The 25,635-nt window shown below is 37.2% G+C and overlaps 1 protein-coding gene across 7 annotated transcripts in view; it reads left to right on the top strand.

The window, feature by feature from the left end:
• Positions 1-25,635, top strand: part of PCDH7 (protocadherin 7) — a 447,959-nt gene that overhangs the window by 32,198 nt on the left and 390,126 nt on the right. The gene's annotated exons all lie outside the window — the stretch shown is intronic.

Here is a 25,635-nt window from a genome sequence, read left to right as displayed (position 1 = left end):
GTGAGCCATGAGCCATTCAGAATTTTGTCTTTAATTTAAAATCTTTTAAAATAATATCTTGAAATAAGTGCTCTACAGATTCAATTATTTCTGAATGAGCATAATTTGATGAAGGCTTTGCTGAGACATTTTCATGTTATAAAGTGATCATACTTAACAAATGTCCTTTACTCTTCTTTTCTGATTAGAGTGCTAAAGTAACAAAGAAATCCACAGTATTTTGAGAATACATGTTTTTTTTTCTCTCTCTCTATTATCTAACTACTAACAATTCTTAAATCTTCGACACATAGCCCTGTAGCACTGTCCTGCCATTGTTCATTGATTTGTTCTAACGGGCCCATTAACATCTCCATTGTGAGACTTGTTGTTACTGTGTTTGGTATATCGCATACATCATGGGGAGTTTGCCAGGCTTTGCCATGCGGGTGAGATACTCTCCGTAGCTTGTCAGGCTCTCCAAGAGGGGAGGAGGAATCCAACTCAAGCCTGCCAAGTCAGCCACATGCAAGGCAAACGCCCTACCCTCTGTGCTATCTCTCCAGCTCTTCAACACATATTGGAAAATATTTGTTATACTATTGCAGAACAAACTTAAAGAAAATCTTTATATACACTCAAGTTTTAAAATATATATCTTCTAAATTTGATGCTATATTAAGTTTAGCACATTATATATAAACATATATATATTTTTTATTAATTGTTCCTTCCACACAGAAAAAAAGCACCTGCTTTTTAGACACTTTTTTTTTTTGCTTTTTTGGGTCACACCCTGAGATGCACAGGGATTACTCCTGGCTCTGCACTCAAGAATTACTCCTGGAGGTGCTCGGGGGACCATATGGGATGCTGGGAATTGAACTCAAGTTCGCTGCATGCAAGGCAAACACCCTACTGCAAGATACTTAATTTTTAATTGACATTATAGTTTTCAGTTTAAACTAGAAGAGTGTTACCCAAAGTGTGAATACTGCTGCACTTGGCGCGGGGAGGGGGGTGAGAGGGGTCTTAGCAATGCCCTGCAAGTGTAGTAGCTTCCTGGGCTATTGGGGCTCACTTTCTGTTTGTTCTCTCAAAGAGGTTAGATTTTTGGTGGAGACTGAATAACATATATTTTTATCTGAAAGGGGGGCAGTAAGCCAAATATGTTTGGGAACCTCTGAGCTAGAAAATTTGCTTTCAAAGAAGTTTCATTCCAGTAAATATCTATCTATATGATTATACTTTTTCCCACAGGATATTTACTTCTATATCTTTCATTTACCATAGCAAACATCTGGGTAATAAAACTAAAAGACATATTTTTGCATGTAAATGGTCATTTTTCTATGACCATTACTAAAATGTAATGTTTCTTTCTTTTTTTTTTAAATAGCTAATCTGTTGGCCATTATAATTCTATTTTAAGGGTCGAAGGGGGAACACTGGGCCATTCCTAGTGATGTACAGGGCTTAATCCTGGCTCTGTCCTCAGGGATAACTCCTGGGATTATATGGGATGTTGGGATTGAACTTGGTTGGTTGTGGGCAGGGCATGCACCCTACCCAGTAACTATTATTCCAATGCCACCATAATGATTCTTCAGGGCTTAAAAGCAAGACAAAAACAAAATGTGTGTTGATTTCTAATTCATGATAACAATATCATGGAAATAATTAGATTTTTTTTGAAAGAAGTGGGGAATTAGGTTTGGACTATACTTCACAGTGCTCAGGAGCTACTCCTGGCTCTTTGCTCAGGGAACCAGAAGATGTGCTAAGAGTCAAATCAGAGTCAGCTGCAGGCAAGGCAATCACCTTAAGCTCAAAACTAGCTCTCTGGATCACTTTGATTGTTTCTGGAAAAAAAATGAATATTCCCACATAATTTCTACTCTTTCTCAGTTTCTTTTTATTCCCCCCAATTATCATTCTCCTTGTCGCCTCTTGCCCTAAAGATCAGAGTGGTGTATTATTTCTAACTTACACCCAGAGTTAGAGATCAATGCCAAGTATGAGGCAGTAGCAGCAACTATCTGCTGTTTCTTCTCTCTGCTCTTGCGTCTGAAGCTTGAAGAACAATTTTATTATAATTGAAGACTTAACCTCAATATTTTCTCTTCTCAGAGTAGTAGATATGCAAAACTATTCTTTGATTGGAATGTCAAGCACGCTGTAAATGCAAGTGAACATTAGAAAATAGGGATTCTTCTTTGGCTGTTGACATATTGTTAACCCTTCCTGAGTCATAGTCCTTCAGAGAAAGTCAGAATCTCAGTGATCACTTGTAAAAGACAGAAGCTTCTAACAGAAATTTGACCTTAATGCTTCCAACAATCAGCCCCCTATCCTCTTTTAGGGGATGAAAAATACCTAGCAAGTGGTATTTTTTATGGTACCATTTTACAAATAAATGTCCTTGATATAGATAAACATCTTTGATATTGAAATATGCAGCAATTCATTCTCACAGACGGAAGTGAATAATGCATTACTGTCCTTCAATTAAAATTTTAGATTTCAAAATGGAAACATTTGAACTTGGTGTTATAATTTTGGGAAGCTCTGAAAGGACTAAAAAGAATTACAAATTCCAGGAATCTTTGATTAAAACATGTTAATGAATGTGAGAATTCTAAGCTGTCTAGTATGTGAGATAAAATACCATAAATGTTAGCGTAATGCCTGGGCAACTCTTAAGTCGTTATAAGTAACAATGGGCACTAATAGAGACAGGGTCAGAGCATTTCTCTTAATTTTTCTATACAGGTTATTTCCATTTGTGGGACATATCTCAGTTCCTCTCAAGTATCTTTAAATGTAGGAAGAGAGATAACCTTTACAATGCTCTTTCATTAATAAGGAAACAAAACAAAAGTATCTCAATTTATATACTGTTGCTTTAATCTAGGAATAGTTTATTTTAATGGATAATATTATTAAATAATCAAAATTATAGAAGTCTATTTTCACACACACCACAATATTTTTTTGAAGACGCAGTCACACCCTGCAGTGCTCAGGGCTTACTCCTGGCTAGTGGTGCTCTGTGCTCACTCCTAGTGACGGAGCTCAGGGGAAAGTATGGGTGATGAGGATCAAACCCGTGTTGGTTGTGTGCAAGGAAGCTGCCATCTCTACCCACTGTCTTGTATTTCTGGACCCACATCATAATTGTTGATGAGTTGTTACATTAAGGTCTCTGGTAACTAAACTGAAGCCATTCTTTTGAAGATGTTATTTATCAGTTTAATATAGATTTGAAGCACCCCACCAAGCGTCACTTCTCATATGTCAAGAGCCCTATGGATTTTTGATGCAGAATTGAAACTAAGATTTACCTTGCTCCCTAAAATATGACCACTATGTGACTGTAAGAAGGCAAATCACTTCTTTCATTAAAAAAACAGTTATAAGACATTTTTATTTTTTTAGGTCTGCTACTATTTTCATGTCCCTTACAATATCATTCAGAATGAATATCTAAATTTCATTACATATGCTGATGCAATAAAAAAAAACGGCTGCTTTCAAACACTCAAAAAAAGAAAGGGCATTTGACTCCTATTCTCTGATTTTTTGCACACACATATTAAGATGCTAAATCATGAATCTATCACCTTAAATAAAATCCAGATCTTTGAGTACCTTGAAGTTTACTAATAAGAAGCATTAGCTAATTATAAAGTGTGGCTGGTCATAAATACGGGCACATGGCCAAGCACTGTGTGTTTTCAAAGAGCATTTTCATGCAAAATATTGAATCCTTCTCTCAGCTGGGCGGTCGGTCACATTAACTAAAATTTAAATCTGTGGGAAGAAGCTAGATCCTTTTTACGCAGACACACCACCAATATTTTGTGGAGGCAGGAGCCAGTAACAGAAAGTGTTTCCATCAGCCTCTACCATGTCTCATTAGAATAGGTTCTAAATAAGTTCAGTTTCCCATCAGTCCAGCAGCAGAGATTCTCAAGTCATTTATCAAGTGAAAGGAAGGAACTTGTCATATTTAAACAGCCCCAGCGATGTGAGCAGAAATGTATCACTTTATTATTTTCCCTTTCCTCTGCAGAAAACATGATATATTGCTTTGTTTTAGATTGTTTAGGGTCTAAAGGTGTTCTAAGCGTATAAAAGTTATGAATTAAAGGTCCTAAGCTGAGAGGTGTTAATGAGAATGAAATTCACACCCAAATGTGGGAGATGTTCCTTGGAAACAATAAATCTTGTCAGGCTCAAGGTACTTTTATTGCTATTAAAAAATGAAGGTCACAAGATAATACTATTCAGAAAAGTATGTAAGATATTTAAAGAGATTCATCATTTTTTATATGTCATACAGACACTATTTTATAGAGTTTCAGTGTTATACTTCCAATTTGATTTGTATTTAAATGTTTTAATTCTTTTAAAAACCCCAATGTCTTCATGTCTTCTTTTTTATTTACATTGTATAATTGTAAAAAGTAGACATTGTTTAACAAGTAGTAATTAGTGCTCAAAATTTCTGATTAGTTACCAGAATCATTTGCTGGTATTTTAATGGTTTCAACAATTTAAAAATGAGAAATGTTTTAATGTGGTCTAAGAGAACCTACAATGATTCAAAATCCAGGAGCTAGGGAGATAGCTTAAGTGATAGAACACATGGTTAATGGCCATGAGGCCCAGAGGTTGGTTCTCAGATACTTCTCTGACCACTGCCGGATGTGGCCCCTATAAAAACAAAACAAAACAACAACAAAATACTCTTTTTTGGACAATCTCTATGCACCAGATACTGAGTCAGGTGTGTTTAGTCAGGTTCAATCACCTTTTTTCTTATCATTTTGATGGATATTATTTTTAATACTGCATTTCACAAATGAAGAAACTGGCATCAAGAAATTTGTTTATAGTCAAAAAGGAGTAGAACAGAACTAAAACTCAGTGCTCTGTGATTTTACTTCCTCTCTAAAATGAAGTCACAGACCACATCTAGCATTTCACAGTATTTGTGCACTTCATATAACCATATGGCTGGAGCAATAAGAGCATAGCAGGTAGGGCGTTTGCCTTGCTGCACGCGGCCAACCCGGCCAACCCGAGTTCGATTCCTCCACCCCTCTCAGAGAGCCTGGCAAGCTACTGAGAATATCTCACCCACACAGCAAAGCCTGGCAAGCTCCCCATGATGTATTCGATATGCCAAACACAGTAACAAGTCTCACAATGGAGACGTTACTGGGTCCGCTCGAGCAAATTGATGAACAACGGGAAGACAGTGATATTGTGATACTGTGTGCGCTTCTATAATATTAATGGGAGGATAATGCTGAGGGGGGCTTTCATCTTAGAAATGTAAATTCTAAAGAGTTTCAAATTTTCTAACTTCTTGGGTGAATTATTTGCATGCCAAGATTTGATCCCCAGGTTTGATCCAGGTCTCCTGAGCACTGCCAGGAATGGCAGTCAGTACTGTGCTCGGAGGGGTTCCTGCTCATCACTCAGCCTCATCCGGAAATAATACAAAATAATTTGAGAGACATCTCAATTTTTGCATAAATAAAACTCTGAAGACTGTATGTATGTGTGTATTATGCGTGTGACTGTATGTGTATATATGTGTATATATATGTGTGTGTGTGTGTGTGTGTGTGTGTGTGTGTTTGTAGATAGATCAATACATGACTTCTTAAAATTATATGAGCATTTCCTCTTTTCTCTGGCTTTTAGACTGGAGCACTGCAGGTGATTGCTCAGTGCTGACTTTCTCTATAATTGTTTTTATCTTCAGATTCTACCTATAAAAGCCTGTGAGCAAAAGGCTTCTCAGTGGGCCCTGATATCTGCTCTCCCCTTGCTCTACTCTTTCCTCTTTACACCTCTCAAAAAATAAAGAAGATTCTAGGCCTGAATCTTCCATATACCTTTGACCCCCTAATTCTTTTCTTCTTTGTAGTGTCTAAGTAGTACAAACTGGGTCCCAAGGGCCTTTCAAGAAAGGAATTTGTGCGGGGATTTCTTCCCAAATCTTTATGAATAGGAATTCTTACCACTTCTGTGAGCAGATGAAGAGAATGAAGCTTTTCAAATGATTTGCCCAAAGTCTTGGACTCTGTAAGTCTACAGATGGTATTTGAATGTCTGATGCTGTGACCTTGAGCCAACCTTTACTTTTTGTAGCACCATGCTTTGTTTTATTTTTCGTAGTTGGTGTCAGATTCTATAAATATTGTTCAGGCTAGTCTTTTTCTACGTACATGGTTTTATCCCCTCGAATTTCTCATAAAGTATTGCTTTATTTTTCATTCTCTATCTCTCCTGGTATATATCTTTCTCCCATTAGTTCTTTTGCCTCTATTTATAAATATGATCAGATCCCTACCAGCCTCAAAAACTACCAGGTTCTTAGCCTTGCATTTATAATATAGAACTTTTAACCATCTGAATCCCTGTCTTCATTTTCCTCTTGTGTATTGGCTCATTGCTCTGTGACTTATGCCCTAACCTCCTTTCCAACTGTGCTGGCTAAGTTGCCTGTGAAGAAGAGAGACTTGACTTTTCAGCTTTGCTGTTAGTAGTTTACTCTAACAGCTGCCACTACTTCCTAGCTGCCCCCTTAATTCTTTGAACAGGTCCCTTCATTTTAACCCTTTACCGCCTAACTTCATAAGCTCCTATCAAAAGCTGCTAGCCATAGTGTCATGCTTTATTTTAGAAGTCATTGCCTAGCAGAATAGCTATTTTCAGATAGCAGTTGGTTTCCGGGTTTCTGTGTCTCTCAAATCCCAATGTGATATGTGTAAAACTAAACTCGGTATCTTTCCACTGCCTGGGCCTGAACTCTGATCCTCTCTCTGATTTCCATCTGCAGAGCATCGGCTGCTCACACAGCTCTCAGAGGTGCCAAAAAGTGAGACATTGCTTTCTAGACGACCTAGCCTATTCCTGTGTGTAAAACACTTCAGTAGCATCCCATAGGATAAAGACCCACGAGCAAAGGAAAAAGAATTTTTATCATTTGAATGAACCCATCATGTTTCCTCAAAGCATTCCATGCCTCAGCCACGCTAAACTATTTGCTATTTGCCTGGTGAAACTTTTGTTTTATCTGCTTTATGCCTTTGCACATTCCTTTTTCTCTGCATGAAATGTCCTTTGATCCTTCTCTGTTCCTCAGAAACAAACTTACATTTCATGACTCAGTGACTCAGCTCATATGTCACTTCCTATGTAATGCTGTTCCTGCCTCCCACACTAGCTAAATGACTTTTTCTCTACTTTTCATCTTTATTCACTATACACTAATCACTTTGCATCGCAATTATGTTCTTAGAAGCCTCTTCCTGCAGAAATGTGACAGTCCCAGGTAAAAGGATTTTTTTCTATCATTGAGGACCCAATATCCTCCACACAGAAGACTCTCAATAGAAGCTTATAAAATTGTATGTGTGATCAAATTAATGAATACAAATGATCATCTTTTAGTATTTATTTGACATGCTTTGTGTTAGGCGTGCTTAAGACACTACAGAACAACAGAGAACAGCATTAACAAAAATTATTGCTATCACAGGATGCTTACATTCCAGTGGAGACAGCTAATACAAATTTAAAGATGCAAAGTGTACATTTAGTTGGTGGCAAAAAATGGGGGGAAATGCAGAGAAAAGACATTAAAAATGTTAGGCAACAGTGAGGACTTCAGTTTTAAATTTCTAACAGTTTAGTTTTTAGCAAGAAGATGATTTTGGACAGGAAGGACCTAATGTAGATCGGAGAGAAGAGCATTTGGGAATTGAGGATTCAGGTAAGGAAAAGATCAAGGGTAAGAATTCAAAATCATGGTGCCAAAGATCAGATTGGCAAGGAAGAGAGTAGTGGAGTGGCAACCCTGCTACATAACTATAAATAATCAGTTAATAGAGAAAGAGTTTAGATTATGATTTTTGGTGACACTGGAATAAGGCAAATATAGTGATATATAGAACTGAAACCATTTGTCTGATGTACCTCATAGTGAGCACTAATGGTTGATAAATTTGTGACACTGACTTTAAAAGTTGCATTCAAGTCTTTTATTACTGTGAAAAATTTTCTTATATATGTGTATGTATGTATACATATATACATATATATACACACACATGCATAGGAAAAATGGACAAGTTGTAATAAGTGGACAAGAAGAAGGTAAAAACTTGGCTGGGAGGATCATGGTCCTGGCCTTGGAGGACCAAAATCTTCAGATTGTTTATAGCTCAGATATATGCTGTTTTATTTTAATGAAGAGAGTATGAGAAAATAATGATGTACACATTTTTAGAATAATTATCAATCTTCAAATTTGCATTTGCATTTGCATTTATAGGAACAAGCACAATCAGACTTTCTTTTAGTCTCTTTGTTACTCTATCTTATTTCTTAGGCAGAGGGTTTTAAAATTATCCTTCAAGAATTTTAGTTTTCCTTATGGATAAGTACAGAAACAATCCTATTTATGCTCCTCCTGTTTCCTTACTGCTACTGCACAGTTACTTAAATATTGAGTTTCCTAGAATTGAATGGATCAGTTCTAGGTAACTGTGTAAATAAAGACCTTTGAAAAACAAAAGAAACTCAATCATCAGCTAACAAACTTAATGCTTACCTATGTCCTCACAGAAATGTAAAATTCTTGTTTTTCTAGGAAGTCAAAAAATGGAACTAGAATATTAAAGTAAATGGATGTTTAACTTTATTTCAGGGGGAAAACATTACATTGTGATTTTATTTAGAATCAATGCATACATCAAAACATATACATGCATGTAATAGTGAACACTGTTACATTTTTATAATAGTATGACATAATTTATGTTAAGCACTTATAAATGACTTATTGAGTAAATGCTATATTACTTAAGTAAGTCTAATTTTTTATTTTGTATACTTAAATTTGCGTTCTGTGTATGGAGTGATAATACAGAGATAAGGCAGTTGCCTTGTACATCACTGATCCCAGATTTATCACTGTCCTGAAATGGTCCCTGAGTACCAACATAAGCCCCGAGCACTGCAGGTTATGCCCCACATACCAAAACAGAAGCAAGAGGAATAGATTAAGACAACAAAGGAATTTTTGGTCAATAATGCATGGCAGGGCTAGAGCGATAGCAAAGCAGTAGGGCGTTTGCCTTGCACGCAGCCAACATGGCCGACCCGAGTTTGATTCCTCTGCCCCTCTCGGAGAGCCCGGCAAGCTACTGAGAGTATCTCGCCCACACAACAGAGCCTGGCAAGCTCTCCGTGATGTATTCGATATGCCAGACACAGTAACAACAAAGTCTCCAATGGAGACGTTACTGGGCCCGCTCGAGCAAATCGATGAACAAAGGGAGGACAGTGACAGTGACAGTGACAATGCATGGCACAATGCATGTTAGGGTTTAATTTCTTATTATTTAATATTTACTGTTCCCAACCCCCTCCCCTAATGAAATCTAGACTTATTTTTTTCCTTTTAATTAAATCGTGCCACCAAGTCACTAGTGGAGCCCAGGATGGATCAGCTACAAAAGCTCCTGCCTTGCAGGTGTGAGGTTTCAGGTTCACTTCCCATCACCACCCACATGCACCCAGGGAGAACCCAGAGCCAGCTCTTGGGATTCCCAATACCACGATGCAGCGTAGCATCTCTGCTGTCTGTAGCTAAGTGTGTGAAGGTATCACAACTAAAGTGTGTGTGCCCCCACGCCCCATCCCATGATCATCAGAGCCCAGCGTGTTTGTGACACCTGTTCCCTGAAACAATAGTACAAAGGAAAGGGAAATGGAAATGAAAACAATAAATTATATAAAACAGAAAAAGAAAGAGACATGAGCGCTACTTTTCTCTAGTGGGTATAGATGGACACAGACACACAGCCGCATACTTACACACTTTTTGTGGATGAAAAGGAAAATGAAAAGAAGTCTTAAGTCTGACCCTTAAAGTTCAAATTCCATTGCTTTCCTTTTCAAGGAGTTTCTCAACATTTCCATGTATTTGTGACTTTCACCTCACTGACATCTCCCTCGCCAATGTGTCAGAGATCTTACCAAAGTTATAGAATTTAATGGAAAGAAAAGGTTAAAAGAGGAAGATAATCATTTTACTGCTCTAGAAGAGTTAGTTTCAGCTTCCTGCTTTCTCTACCGTTCCTCTTCCTTTAGCACAAATTTCTCAGAATAAAGATGGGACTCTCATTTTTATCTTTCAAGATTAAGTTTACCTTTCCCCAACTCTTTTTTCTCTGATTTTCAGTAACCTAAAGCATTCTTAATAACTGTTACTCTTCATCAGCCTCAAATCTACTATTTTCTCTCTTGATCAGTGGCAGTTCTCTTGTTGATGGATGATACTTCTGATTGTATTTAGAAATTGGACTGAAACATTCTGTATCTAAAGTGAAACACTGAAGAGTTTTTTTAATATAGCGCAAAAATAGAATTAATGCAGATTATTTTAAGTTTTCATTCTATACACTTATGTAGAGTGTTTAATCTATATAAACACTATTAGTTTATTAAATATAAACTATCTTCTATAGAAGTTCATATTTCTGCTACTTTTTCTACTTTTCTGGTTCTGGTATATGACAGAATTGCACATGCAAAATGAATAGACCAATAATTTAAATTTTATTCTAATATTCATGGAAATTCTGAGCCTTCATTTCTGGTTGATACGTATGCTTGATAAATAAAATTTACTAAGCAATTCAATATATTTAATTTTTCTATTTGGAAAAATGGCTCCTTATTATTTATTCCTATGTAGGTAATATTCACTAATAATTCACTAAACCATGATAGTCCTCAAAAGGTAATGGCATCAGTGATACTTCCCCCACAAATACTCATGAACTCATTTGAGAACCACAACTCAGTAGACATCTTTTTTGACTATTTGGGGCCTTACAGAATGCTTTCTTCCCAACATCTTCTTTAAAATCCTGTTTCCACCTCACGTTAAGAAAAGATCACATGCTTCAATTCTACCTGTAAGATGAAGTGTCTGCAAATTTCCTTTGGCTTTCAGATTAGAATTTCGGTTGGGTACCTGAACATTTTAATTATGTAATACTGAGTATGCATTAGACATTAAGTACAAATATTCAGATCTTTTAGATAAAATACTCAATTTTTTCTACAGATAAAGGACAAAATGAGACCTGATTTTTAGCAATGTCAATGAATGAAGATTAAAGAAACCATTTTTGCAAAGTTATACCTGCGAAAGACTCACAAAGGAAATTTTTTAGGGAATAGATTTTTAAATAGCATCTTGAGTAATTACTATTTTCACATGGAGGTCACCTTTGCTTATTTCTAGCTCTGTGCTTAAGATTTACTCCTGGCAGAGTTCAGGGGACCCTCTGTGTTGCAAGAGATTGGATTAGGGTCTATCACTGGTAAGGAAGTTGACCTAACCCCAGTACTATCTCTCTTATTCCCCTGAGTGATTCTTTGGTGCATTGTCTAATATAAAGTCTTTGTCCAAACTATTAATTTATTATTTTCCATGGCTCCACTAATTCAGTAGAAATGAAATTTAAGGATTGAGTTCAAACACCTTTTACTTGCAGGGAGGTGGGGCACAACCACTTCTGCTCAGGGCTGGCTCCTGGATCTGTGTTCAGGGACTATTTGTGTCAGTACTTGAGGGACCACATGCAATATTATTGCTCCAACCTTTAACCTATGTTTCAGCTACTTCAGTCCAAAGTATCAACATTTAACCAATATGGAATTATTAATGTGATACCATTTAAATTTAAAAATGGTGCCTTCAGCATTTGTAGTGTATTCTGTAATGATGGTATATAAGTTCAATTCAGGCTAGATATATTGACTTCACTTAGTAACTCATAGGGAACTAGTGACTACGATAGCACACATGATAGCATTAGGGAATTGCTTTTAGATCAACTAAGGAATCCTGCACTCTAAAATAAGAATATGCTTTCTTTTGTGTTTCCAATGAGCTTTGGAAGTACATGCCAAATTTAAGCTAATTTTTAAAAATGTATTGTATTATGAAATTCAGACAATAGCACTATAAGGTAGGTTTGATATTTTGCCTACTTGGCAATAAAAAATTCAGACACGTAGAATGTGAATTGTCTGAAATTTTAAAGGAAGAGAGAGACAGAGCTATTTTGACATGATCTCATAGCATATCTGTCATTCACCCTTGAGTATCTTTTTTGACACTGAGCTTGTTTCTTGCACAATTCAAATAAAATCATGTTTCTTCTAAATGTTACGAAGACATACATATTCAAGGAATTATGTCATATGAATACAACATAAAATAGAATTGAGATAAATGGATTACATTACATATTATGTATGTAATGCATTTACCCTTACATGCATTTGTCTTTTCTGACTTGGAGTAAGCATTCTTTGGAAGAGCATGCTTTGCAATAATTGCACCTAACAGTGTGTAGTTTGTATTATAAAAAAAAAAAAAGTTAATCTGGGCCAGAGAGATGACTCAGTGAGCTGGGGCACATAAATTGAAGGGAGGAGATTTGGGCTCCATCTACTGGTCCCTTGAGCATCATTGAAAGTGATCCATAAGCACCAAATAGTGATCACAGCTGGGTGTGACCTAAAAGCCAAAACAAAATAAAGTGAGCGGTTGTTTTAAAAATTTTATATATTTTTTTATGACTAGTATTTTGGAGTATTTTGTCCCTCTAAGGCATTAGGGAACACAGTGTGGCCAATAATATAAAAACCGTTTCTCAATGAGTTTTTACTGTTTTAAGTATATTAATGTAGATATGAGTAGAGAGCTCAGTGAGCTGGGACATATATTTTGTGCACGAAAGACCCTGAGTTAGAGTCTCAAAACAATACACCCTACAGAATGTAGCCTGCAGACTCTCTGGGCTTGAGCACCATAACTTCCGGCTTCTACATCTGGACTCAGTATACCTGGAAGGGCCTGGAGGCCCCCTGAGTACTGCTTGAGACACTGTTGAATCTGCGCATACACATAGACATGCATTCACACACACATGTGCAATAAAACTAAAACTGCAGACTTTTAAAGGTAAAACTTACCAAATCTTCATTTATTCAAAGAGCGCTCTCTGTCAAAAGTTATTTACTCTTTTTCTTCTCGCTTCTTGAATCATGATACGAACATCTTCATTTATTCCGACTCTAAGTTGGTTGATTAAAAAAGGAGTACTTTCTTTGCTTTTAATATTGCTGAATATTTGAAGAGCAATTGCAGCTATTAAATTAAAACAGTTTACCCCTGGAGGACTTTCAAAGACCAAAGAAAATATTATTTTTAATGGAAAACATTAGTCTTCTATTATTACTGTCTTGCACTGGATTGCATTAGATCTTCTGATTAAGGCATCAAGAGTTTTGAAAATTTAAAGCCAGTTGTAAAATGTGAAATTACAGTAAACACAAAATCAAATAAACATGCTATTTCTCTCAGTCATTATAAGCAAAATCAACTTACTGGATCTGTATTTATCCATCATTAGACTGAATCTACATACAATCATAATATTCTAAACCTGATTACTCCCTATAATGAGAAGAGCATAGATAAATGGCAAACAGCATTTTAATATACTATATTTGGCTTAAAATGGGTGTTTTGCTTTCAAGTATTCCTTTTCTAATTCTAGAATTCTAGTTCTTAGTGACTTGTCAATAAGTAAGATTTCTTATAAGGATTCTGTGGTACACAGTCAAATTGGCACTAATTTAATTGTAATTTGTTATAGATGGTTCCTAATTAAAATGACACCATTGCTAATATGTAGACCATGCAATGTAAATGCATTTTGAATATCAAAACTCCTTCAAATTTGTGAAATAAGAATCACCTGCCCAAATTCACGATGAATGTAGAGGTTTAAGAGGGGTCTCTCAATATTGAGAGTGCATTCATGACTGACTTGGTAAATCAGTATTACATCAAGTACAGCTGTCGCCTCCTGGGTATAGCTGTCTAGTCAGAGCAGGAAATGTAATCCCAGAGTGCTCTGTTAGTCTGGGATTTCAGTATCAGTTTTGTTTTTGATCCCAGTATTTCTCAAGTCCCTTTTAATTAATGATGAAATAGGGTCTCAATATCTTAGGCCACCAAAAGAAAAAAACTATGCTACACATATGTTAATTGTTAGCTATATCACTTTCTTCTTGCTTCGTTATTATCATTTGCCTGCATTTTGATAAATGTACATATTAAATTTACTTTCATCCCTATGTTGTTATTTGCAATGAACAAAAGTGATACATATATGATTTTAGTGTTCTCCCACATGTTCTTATTTGGTGTGACTGTCCTTGTTTGCAACCTTGGCTACGGGTCTGTTGTGTCCTTAGTTTTGGTGTCTTGTAGATATCTCATACATATGTAATCTTTGTGCTTGCACAGACTTGGCTATGGTTCAATTTTTTTTGTGGTTCACAGTGGCTTACCACACTGGGGTCTCAAAAAGCAGAACTGCCTGAACCAGTATGGTATATATGGGCAGCACTGGAGGTTGCCCTTGGACTTATGTTTTACAAATCAGGCTCTTTTGCCTCTGAATTAAATTTTACACATTTTCAGTATTCATTTACTGAATGATCTTTGCTGCTTGGAAGATTATATATCAAGCAAAAATGAGCAATTAGAACCTTTAAAAAGGTGTTGCCAAATATATTTGGGAAACTGCTGCTTCTCATTTAATCCATGATTGTACCACTTATGTGTATTTACTATTCCACTCCAAATTTGATTGTAGCATATAATTTCACTACAAATTATGATGCAATCGTATCATGTTTACATTCTGTTATCAATACTAGATAACAACTAGATGTTAGAAAGTACCTGTTTAGGAACCAATGTTTTTTTTTTCTTTTTGGGTCACACCCAATGACGCCCAGGGGTTACTTCTGGCTCTCCACTCAGGATTTACTCCTGGAGGTGCTTGGGGAACCATATGGGATGCTGGGACTCGAATTTGGGTCGGCAGCCTGCAAGGCAAATGCCATACCTGCTGTGCTCTTGCTCCAGCCCCGCAAATCTTTTCTTAAGTCTAAAAAGCTACACGTACTCATTTCAGATGATAGAAACCAGGCAGCATGCTTTGTATGTACAATAATAAAGCTTTCATGTATCATCTCTTGAAATCAGGTCATATAAAACATACTATAGGATATTTCCATCCAAAATGGTTAAATGTGTGCTCAGTGGATTCCCATCTACTTTGAAATTCTCTTCGGCTTTGGAGGGATCACGCCCAAATATTGGTTTCAGTATCAATGAGCCACAAGGACATTTAATGAGTCAATATTTTAGTAGCGCGATGTATTTTTAGGTTGTAAAAATACAACCTAATGTCTGCTTCCGTCAACCACCCAGGGATCGAATTGTGCACAGGAGACCCACCCTACCCAGATAAATACCCCACTGGCAGATTTCCACTCTCGACACTACTTCCAGTACCCAGCCGTCGCCACATTCCAGGACGCTTTCCGGACCCGCGCGGCCGCAAGCGGCCGCGCAACACATCATAAGACACTAAATACCCATCTTCTGGAATTGTCGTACCATATTTGATAGGGTTCAAATATGGTAACACCTACAAGGGTGATTAGAGGCCACCCCAAAAGCCTCTATACCTCTCGGAAAGACTGGCAAGCTACCGAGAGTATTCCGCCCGCACGGAAGAGCCTGGCAAGCTATTCGCTGTGTATTTGATATGCCAAAACCAGTAACTACAACTGGTCTCATTCACCTGACCCTGAAGGCTTCACCGACATGGCAGCACTGAGAAGGATGAGAAAGGAGAGGCCGACAAAATCTCAAGGCCGACCTAGGCTGCCACAACGAAGGAAGACAAAAATGATCGTCTGTACTTTCAATGCACGTACGCTAGCATCAGATGCATCCATCGAGGACCTGATGGTACAAGCGCGAATGATCAAGTACGACATCATTGGTCTGACCGAGACAAGAAGGCACGAATCTCACCATGCTGTTTTCGACACCGGAGAAGAATTGTTCCTCGGAACATGCGATAAAAGAGGTGTTGGAGGCGTCGGTGTCCTTGTCAACACAAACTTGGCCAAGAGCATTGATTCATTCGAATGCCTAACAACCCGAATCGGACGTTTACATTTGAATAGATGTGGCTCACTGCCTGCAGTTTCTATCTTCATTGTCTACGCACCAACATCTCATTATGATGAAAGAGAAATCGAGAAGTTCTACATGGAGCTGGAGAAGTTCTATAAAGAAGACCACACCTTCTACAAGATCATTGTGGGTGATTTTAATGCCAAGATAGGACCGAGAAGATCAGCTGAAGAACTTCACATCGGGACCCATGGCCTGGAATGGAACGAACAGGGTGAGAGACTGTCTGAGTTCATCATGTCGACCAAGACCATTCATGGTAACTCACAGTTCCAGAAGGCAGAATCTAAACGATGGACATGGGAGTCTCCCGGTGGACGATTCCACAACGAAATAGACCACATCATATTCAATCGACGGTTTTGCCTGACTGATGTCGCTGTTGTCCCAAAATTTCGAACGGGATCGGACCACCGTCTCCTTCGTGCAAAATTCTACTTCACAGAGCGGGGAGAAAGGGCTGCAAAGTTCAAAAAGAGAACTCCCAGAATGACCACCAACTGGGAACTCTTTGGTACTATTGCGGCAACATGGGAAGATGCCATTGTTGACAACATTGACGAGGAATACGATCGACTGGTTCAGCACCTCCATGAATGTGCGAGGAACGCCAAGAGAGAGATAGCCACAAAAAGTCGCCTATCTTCGAAAACTCTTGAGCTAATTCGCCAGCGTGGTTTGGCGCATGCCTCAGGCAACCTCAAGCTAACGTCCGAGCTTGCAAAGCAGTGCAGAGATGCGATCAAGGAAGACCTCAAAGAGAGAAGAGCAGAAGTACTGATAGATGCGGCAGAAGCCGGGAATTTATGATAACAAGTTTATAAATGTTACAATGCCCAATTAATTAATGAATCTCTAAGCTATTCAAAGGATTAAAGAGGGTAAATGAAATATGTTATCCTGGAAGTACCAGCCTTTCTTTTTATCATAACTTTGTTTTACATGAAGAGTCTAGTCATATTTCAACTTTAAATGTATGCAACTGACTTTACTCAATGATTTCTCTTTCAGCGGATCTTTATTCTTGCACATAAGATCTGTTTGAGAGATATATTTTTGTGTTTAGGAAGAGGTGACATATAGGAAACTAGAATGCATCTGGAATGCAGAGGAGGAATTTAAATTTATTGGTTTGTTTGTTTGGGGGGCCACATCTGGCTGTGCTGAGGAATCTGCTCTTAGGAATAACTTCTGATTGTCTCACTAAATCATATGTGGTGCCTGGAATCGAACCCAGGTAGCCCTCATCCAAGGCAAGTGCCCTACCCACTGTACTATCTCGAAAGCTCAAGAGTTTGTTGGAGGCAGAGTGGATTCAGGTACTTGAATCTAAGTGAGATAGAAAGCAAAGTAGAATTTACATGTTAGAATATCTCATTTCCTGTACTGTTCTAGAAAGCTACTTGGAGGATGAATGTCAAGTCACAGTCTGGTAATGGATCACAAACCTGAAAAACATCCTACTTTGATATACATATCCTATTTTTCCTCCTCAAATCTAGAGAAAAGGCCTCTTCTCTTATCAATGGCATCTAGTGTCCTGGATTTTATATTACAGTGTCTGTATCATAAGGTCTGAAATAGAAGGTTTAAAGTATTTCAGAGAGAAATTTTTAAAAATCTTAACATTTTGGAATGTGACTTAATTTTTTTGATGGAGGGGTGATGTGTGCCTTTTGGTCATTGCTCTACTAAGTATTTTTCAGACTTCTGATTTTTTGCCTTTATGGATTTCCTTTTTTATTTATTTATTTTTTTACTTTTTGGGTCACACCTGGCGATACACAAGGGTTACTCCTGGCTCTACACTCAGGAGTTACTCCTGGCGGTGCTCAGGGAACCATATGGGATGCTGGGAATCAAATCCGAGTCAGCTGCCTGCAAGGCAAACACCCTACCCGCTGTGCTATCTCTCCAGACCCATGATTTCTAATGTCACATTTAGTGCCATCATTAGTGCATTATTTACTTTCTGTGCCAAGTGTATATGATTTTTCCTATTTTTTCCACAATTGTCTTTTTTGGATTTTACAACTTTATTTTTAAGGAACTAATTGCAAAATTTGAGAGGCCAAAGGGGGCGGGGGCGGAACGTCAGTTTCAGTGCATATTTTGTACATCTGTATGTTATTTGAAAGTCCTGTGCAATTTATAAAGAGTTTATGATCTCTCTGTCGGGAAGTGAGGTGTGAAGGTGGGTGAGAGGGTAGGGTGTTTTGATAGTTGAGAGTTGAAAATGTTATCAAAGGACTTGAGTTAATAATGGCCTCAGAAATTCAGGTTGATTAATTAGTACTTCCTGTTCCACCTGTTGGTGGTGGTTCACTAGAAGGGCCTTTAATTCATTAGGAAAACACATCAGTCAATGGAGTGGGCCAATTATCTAACATTCATATTGATAATTGGGATGGAGTGGGGAGGAGCCAAACTCCCTTAAGACTGAGTAAAGAACGAAGTAACACCTGGTAAGAGACACAAGTGGGCTTGAAAAAGACGTCACAGGAAGGAGACCCTGGGGATTCTGTACCAGTGGGATATTCTCTTTACATATAGAGAAAAGGGAGAAAGATGATTTTCATGAAAAGTTTATCCTCCATAATCATAAGAGTTCATTGTTCTACAAATGAAATTTAGTATGACAGCTATCTAAAAACTCAGAGAACATTTATATGTAACTAAAAACTGAGATCTTCTTCTTCTTCATTCTTTGTCCTTCTTTGTTTCTTCTTTGTTCTTCATTCTTTTTTCCTCTTCCTCACCACCTCCTCATCTTCCTCCTTCTTCCGTCTAAAAATTGCTATGGGCTAAATGATAACAGTGTGGTATTTGTGACTTTCATATATGAAACTGCATTGGAACATGAAGGGAAAATTGTGCTTTAAATCCCTTCAGCTAAGGTACAACTGTGTTAATAAGTGTATATTGATATATTTTTGTAGAAATACTATATCATATGAAATTTAAAACATACACTGCAAATTTGTTTTAAAAACTTGCGGACCTATGACCCATTTTATAGGAAAATATAAAATATTTTTATATAAATATGTTTTATATATATTAGTAAAGTAAGTAAAGGCCCTCCCGTTGATCATCGATTTGCTCGAGCGGGCCCAGTAACGTCTCCATTGGAGACTTTGTTGTTACTGTGTCTGGCATATCGAATACTCTCGGTAGCTTGCCGGGCTCTCCGAGAGGAGTGGAGGAATCGAACTCGGGTCGGCCATGTTGGCTGCGTGCAAGGCAGACGCCCTACCCGCTGTGCTATCACTCCAGCCCCTTATATTGTTTTTTGGAATTTAACTGAAAGTTCTTAGGTGCTAGTGCCAGCTCAGTGCTTGGAGTTGTCTCCTGGCTGGCATTGCCAGAGATCAAACTTAGGACTCTTAATTTTAAAGCATACACTCACCTTTGAATTATCTCCCTGACCCTGTAGTAATATTATTCTATGAAATTAAAAGATATCTATTTGACACAGCTTTTAATATTTGCATCATGTTTTCTTCAGATTGCAATATTTTGAAATTGATTAATACAGTATCACATTACCACGACATATCAGAAAGGTTTTATAGGGGAAGTTTACTCTTGGGAGAGAAATGCAAGAAGCATTTTTTTCCTATCAATCAGTCAAATTAATTTTAAAAGCTCTTTGGCTGTTTGCCTGAAAATCCTTTGTTTGTGGTGTGAAATTGCACCTGATGTCACATGAACTTTTGGGGTTTGTTTTCTTTCATTTTAGGCCACGCCCCAAGTATTCATGAACTCCCCTTCCTCTATGCTCTGGGATTACTCCTGGTGGTGTGCTTTGGAGACCATGTAGTTCTGGGGATTGAGCAAAGGCCTCACACATTCAAAGCATGTACTTAGCTTGTTGAATTATCTCTGTGGCCCTGCCACATCAACTTTTAAAATTAGTAATGGGCTGTAAATAACTTAGCCATTATCAATCCCCATGGTAATATCATGTGGCCACTGAAGTCTTATTAGTATCTTTTCCCTGAACAGCTATGCTCAGCATGGTTTCACATTTTATAATACAACAGCAGGTATGGATTGGTTAGGAGGAAAAATAAAACATATTCCTTGAATATATAGTCTTTGTTCATTGTGTTGTCAGGTAAGAATTAGCAGTCTGCAATCAACCACTTTAAACTATGATCTAATCGGAACTCAAGAGCTAAATAAGAACAGGGGTGATTAGCCCTTAGTTAGTAGGAAGCCCCAGGGAAAACTTCAGTGCTACAGGAAGTGATGCTAATGATTTATCAAGTGGCAAATGTGCTCTGAAAAAAAAAAAACCTCAATGGGCAACTTCACATAAGGTGAAGTATATTGGATATTCTCGTCAACATGGGACCTTTTACAGACAGAAGTTCAAGGTATCTTTTTAAAAAGGGGGAAACTGTGAAGATTTGTTTGTAAAAACCCTGATGAAAATCTTCCTTTCACTGGGGCTAAGAATCTTTAGTAGCTCTGCCAAAAATCAGTAAACCCTCAGTCTCTCAGAGGTTCTGTGTGAAGAGAGGTGTTTAGAATTTAAGTACAACAGCAAAGTCAGATCTGACGAATAAAGCAGAATTTCGTATCTACCTTGCAATTTAGAACACTGAACTGGACACTTGAGAAAATCAAACTACTCAGAAAACTCATATTGCTTTCTATGAAATAAGCCTGAGCGGAAAGGAAAAAAAAAATAAAATCAAGCCCTGTTGCACTGGAACCATCAAAGGCGCTGGTAAAATTCCAATTTGGGTAACTCATTTCCTGCCCTGCTTTGTTATAATTGTGTCAGTGAATATGAAATTCACTTTTGCTTCTTTGGAAAAGGTTGTGTAATAACCTTTGTCATTTTACCTTAATGTAATGATACTTAGAATTAAAAACATTATGCAGAATAATTAATAAGTGAATCATACAATTTTTCTTAATGAAACATTCTTGATAGGAAAAAATGGTGTGACTGTCATTCTAAGCCTGATGGCATGGTCAAGTCACCCATGTGAGGAAATTTTAAAGATGTAGCAACTGTATGTGATCTCTGCTCTGAGTTTCCTGCTCAATTTTGCAAATAGGGTTTAGTATTACTAAATTGATTGGCTACTTACAATGCATTTTATTAACAGGATCAAGTCACATTTGCTTCTTACTGAAAGTGTCAAAACTTTTAAAAATAGATAAAATCATGTCACCAGGAGAAGAGGAGAATGGAAACAGTCTGAGTTGTGAAACATTTGGTTCTTTTTCAACTTTCCCAGAAAACTCTATTTGCAAACGGAGAAATGAACAAGAAGATCTCAGTCAGCCTGAATCAGAGAATCACTCTCTGAAACTCAGTCCCACTAAGGCAGGAAATTATCACTTATAACTTGTCATCCCGTTGATCTTTGATTTGCTCGAGTGGGTGCTAGTAGTATCTCCATTCGTTCCTGTCGTGTGTACTAGTGTAGACCAAAGGCAGGAAATTGAACTCAATAAATATTGGAAGTTAATGAAGGTTTTAGAGAAGGAGGTTTTTAAGTAAGAAAAGGTCTTAACAAACATGCTTTTGTTATTTATGTTGTCAGTGGGGATTCATATCAAATGCTAGTGCATATATAATATATATATAATTTGTGCATATTTTGCAGTTTATGCATGATTTTATTTTCAATTTCTGTTACTCTATTCTTTCCCATGTATCTTTAAATATCAACTTGCACACTGTCTTAGTAAGATTAGTATTTACAACACAATAGATAAGGATAAACAGATGATGCTTGCTCTGGACCCAATTTGAAATAAAGAATCACGTTACACTAACTCTTAAATTAGATAACAGGAGTAAATACAGTTTCAGAGGTGACAATCATATTTAGGTGACTTTATAAGAATGTAAATGTGTTTGTTTTACAACCAAGTTGATCTAATATTGATTAGTGATGATTTCTGATTCCACTTTCATATATTAAAAGAATTGAAGTTGGCGAGTCAAGTGAATGAGAGTAGAATGAATATTTTTATAGGAATGATTGGCAGACATTTCCTTCTGATAGTTATTCTTCCAATGAAGTATAATTTGCATCAAGCTATGTGTCCATGAAGATGGAGAATGAGTTTTGATTTTCATGGATATGTTTTTGAGACTCCACTTGCAGAGTTACAGGCTTGCCAGCATCAGTTCTGGACACAGCTTCCAGGGCAGAACCACATCTGCCTGAAGGATCCGGTGGACTTGGCTGCAGTATAGCCCCCTTAGGCCCTGGCTGCCAGATCAGGTGCGGAGATACTGCCGAGCTGTCACTCCGGATGGTTTCCTGCAAGTCAGCTATCTCGTTCCCATCTGTGTGGATATTCTTTCATGCTTTTTTTTTTTCACTGCTCGCCTGGCATGCATATCTTTGTCTGATAAGCTTCAATTTGGCTTTAAGTCTTCCTTCCTAGGGCCTCAAAATAAAATTCCCCTTTGTGTATGTATATGTCTGTTTTCCCATTAATTGTGCTTATTATTCTGTAATTTTTGAGATTAATATGTTTTTGCATTAAAATCTACTCCCTCAAGCTTATTAGTGTTATTTTAGATGTTCTCTGTCTTGTTTTTGAGGCACTTATGGTGTTAAGACCCACTATCTTGCAAGTTTGTTTGCTTTTAAGTTTAAACAATAACAAAACTATATTATTTAAGTAGAGAACTTTTTTTAATTTTAATTTTAGCTTTACCTTTACCTTACAAATTTTTCTTAAACTAAAAGATCAGTTTTTGTTTTTTTACCTGGAATGTAATTGAGTAGCTTTGATTGTTAATTTTCTGGTGAGCTATCCAGCAAAGTCAGGGATAGATTACATAGGTGATATTTTTAGTTCATAAAGGGCTTTTCTATAGCTAAAGCTTGATTATTTGTACTTTGCTCCATTAATTGGCATTTTCAGCTATATTCTTGATTATACAGCTGAAATTTAGTCTGAAGTGTCCAATCCCACAGGCTTTGTACTGCAAAACACCCATTGAATTTATTAAGAGTGGTGTATTCATAATGGCTGCTGCAGCAGGCTCAGTGGGTATTCTGAGTTGAAAAATGAAAGGGCGGATGATTCAAGTACACCATTTTCTGATTAAAGAGCCATGAACAGCTTCCTTCACTTAAAGATTAACATCATTTCAGTCTCTGTTTTCAAACAAGCAATATTTGTTCTAAAAGTAGATCCCGCAGATATTGCTAATGCACCCAGTTCCAGTTGTACTCACTTGAAATAGTCCATCATGTTTTTTCCCTTTTCAAGAGGTTAAATCATTATTGCCTTCATGTGTTTTGGCTGATTCCCTTAGTTAGGGGATTGTAGTTTGACATTGGTTTATAACTTCCTGCTTCTTAAAAATAAGAAATAACGTTGTTACCCAATGTGTTTGTTATGGAAACAGTTTGGAGTGAAGTAAATGGAAAGAGAAATATGAAACTCAGGTGGGAATAGAGTCTTCGGTGATAGGAGATTGTTTCTCTTCTGATACAGTCCTTCACTCCAGGAATACTAATTGAATGCCAACCTCATGATAATAACTCTACTAGCATCGAAGTTATAACCAGAACTATAATCTGAGCTTTTGATGATTCTAAACTACAAAAGCATCAACATTCTACTATATAAATATGAAGTTAAAGTAGTTTCCTTATTAAAAAAATTGGAACAAAAGACTCATCAAATAATTATCACATGATTCCATTGGTTATTGTGGAAGTTTAACTATGGTTGGAATTTTGAGAGGTCTTGAAGAAATAGTTTGTCTTTGTAAAAAGTTATCAGTATACACTTCATGATTTCTTATTAAGCAAACTTCAGGATATGACCTTATTGGCTTATTTTAATTTTGTTTTTCCATCGAATCCAACAATTGAGCAGGTGGCTCAGATCTGAGCAGTGTACAAACAAAATAACATGAGTCATCTCTTTTTGGGGGAAGGTCACTTCACAAAGCTGCATTTGAAGCTAATATATCACTGGCAAAATAAGTTACCCAGATTTGTAAATATATCAAAGATGTTATTTGGTCTTTCTATTGCCACCAGATGAAAATATCCTTTTATATTTCATGTATGTAATTGAAGCTTCTAACTTTGGATAGGTTCATAATTTTTCCTAGCTTAATACACTTGACTGTATTCAAACAGCTCTACATCTGAAAAATGACTGTTGTTAAATTAGGATTATAGTGAAATCCAGGAGTTTTTTGTTACTGTCAGTAATACAAAACAAGGCCATACATGTAGTCCTTCGCATTCTGGGATTTAATCCAAAAGCACTTAACAATTTGGCTAGATCCTTTTTCAGAAAGACCACTTGGATACCAGGACTGGGTATCAATATGTCCTCGGAGGAATCTGGTATTCACTGAATTGTTGGAGAGGGGATCAGACATTAGTCAGTTATGACTACCTGGTATCTAAAGCCTATATTTATTTATTTATGTTTATATCTTTAGACCATACCCAGTTATACTTAGGGCTTACTCCTGGCTCTGCACTCATGAATTACTCCCGGCAGTACTCAGGGAATCATGTAGGATGTTGGGGATGGAATTCAGGTTGGCCTCATGCAAGTTAAGTACCTTAACCACTGTACTATTGCTCAGGCCCTAAGGTCTTCATTTTACATAGACTATTTTCTTCTTCAGACTGGAGCGATTGCACAGCGGTAGGACATTTGCCTTGCATGCAGCCGGCCCGGTCAAGCCGGGTTCAATTCCTCCACTCTTCTCGGAGAGTTCAGCAAGCTACAGAGAGTATCTCACCGACATGGCAAAAACCTGGCAAGCTCCATATGATGTATTCAATATGCCAAACACAATAACAACAAGTCTGATGATGTAGACATTACTGGACCCGCTTGAGCAAATCGAACAACGGGAGGACACTGCTACAGTGCAGTGCTGGGGATTTTGTTCTTCCCAGGAAAGAAACCCAGAAAACCTGTAAACATTAATGTGATTTTCACTTATTTTCAGAATACATTCAAGATATAATCAAGAAAATATCTTGTAGTCACAGAATTTTAACTCCTCTCACTTTCCATCACTAAGGATTAGAAGGAAATAGGTAACTATTTTCTTATTTGAATATCTATATCATTTTATAAAAGAGAATTTTATAAGATACATTCTCTTTTTACAGGAGAAGTCACCTCCCTAGTTGTGATCAGGCAGCCTGGAAGTGCCATGAGAGATTCTCAGCCAACTGAGCTGCTGTTTTATAAAATTCTTAGTACAAATTTGCTGTTCATAGAGAGTTCACATAACAATATGAAAACAGAGGTTATTGAGCTTTTGGGGAGGGGGATAAAATTTCATAGATTCAAATTTTCTATATCCAACTTTACAACATGTTGCATTGCTAAACCTAAATGCATATTTAATTAATCCTCCGGTTGTAGTAAGAGAAGTGAAAGTTATATTCTCTGAAATGGGATACTCATGGAACTGAGTCTTCAGGAATGGACTGTAAACTCAA

Source organism: Sorex fumeus, unplaced genomic scaffold (genome assembly GCF_029834395.1).
Source record: "Sorex fumeus unplaced genomic scaffold, SorFum_2.1 ptg000055l, whole genome shotgun sequence".
NCBI lineage: Eukaryota > Metazoa > Chordata > Mammalia > Eulipotyphla > Soricidae > Sorex > Sorex fumeus.
Note: the sequence above shows the minus strand (reverse complement) of the source record. Positions and strands in the feature narration are given on the sequence as shown.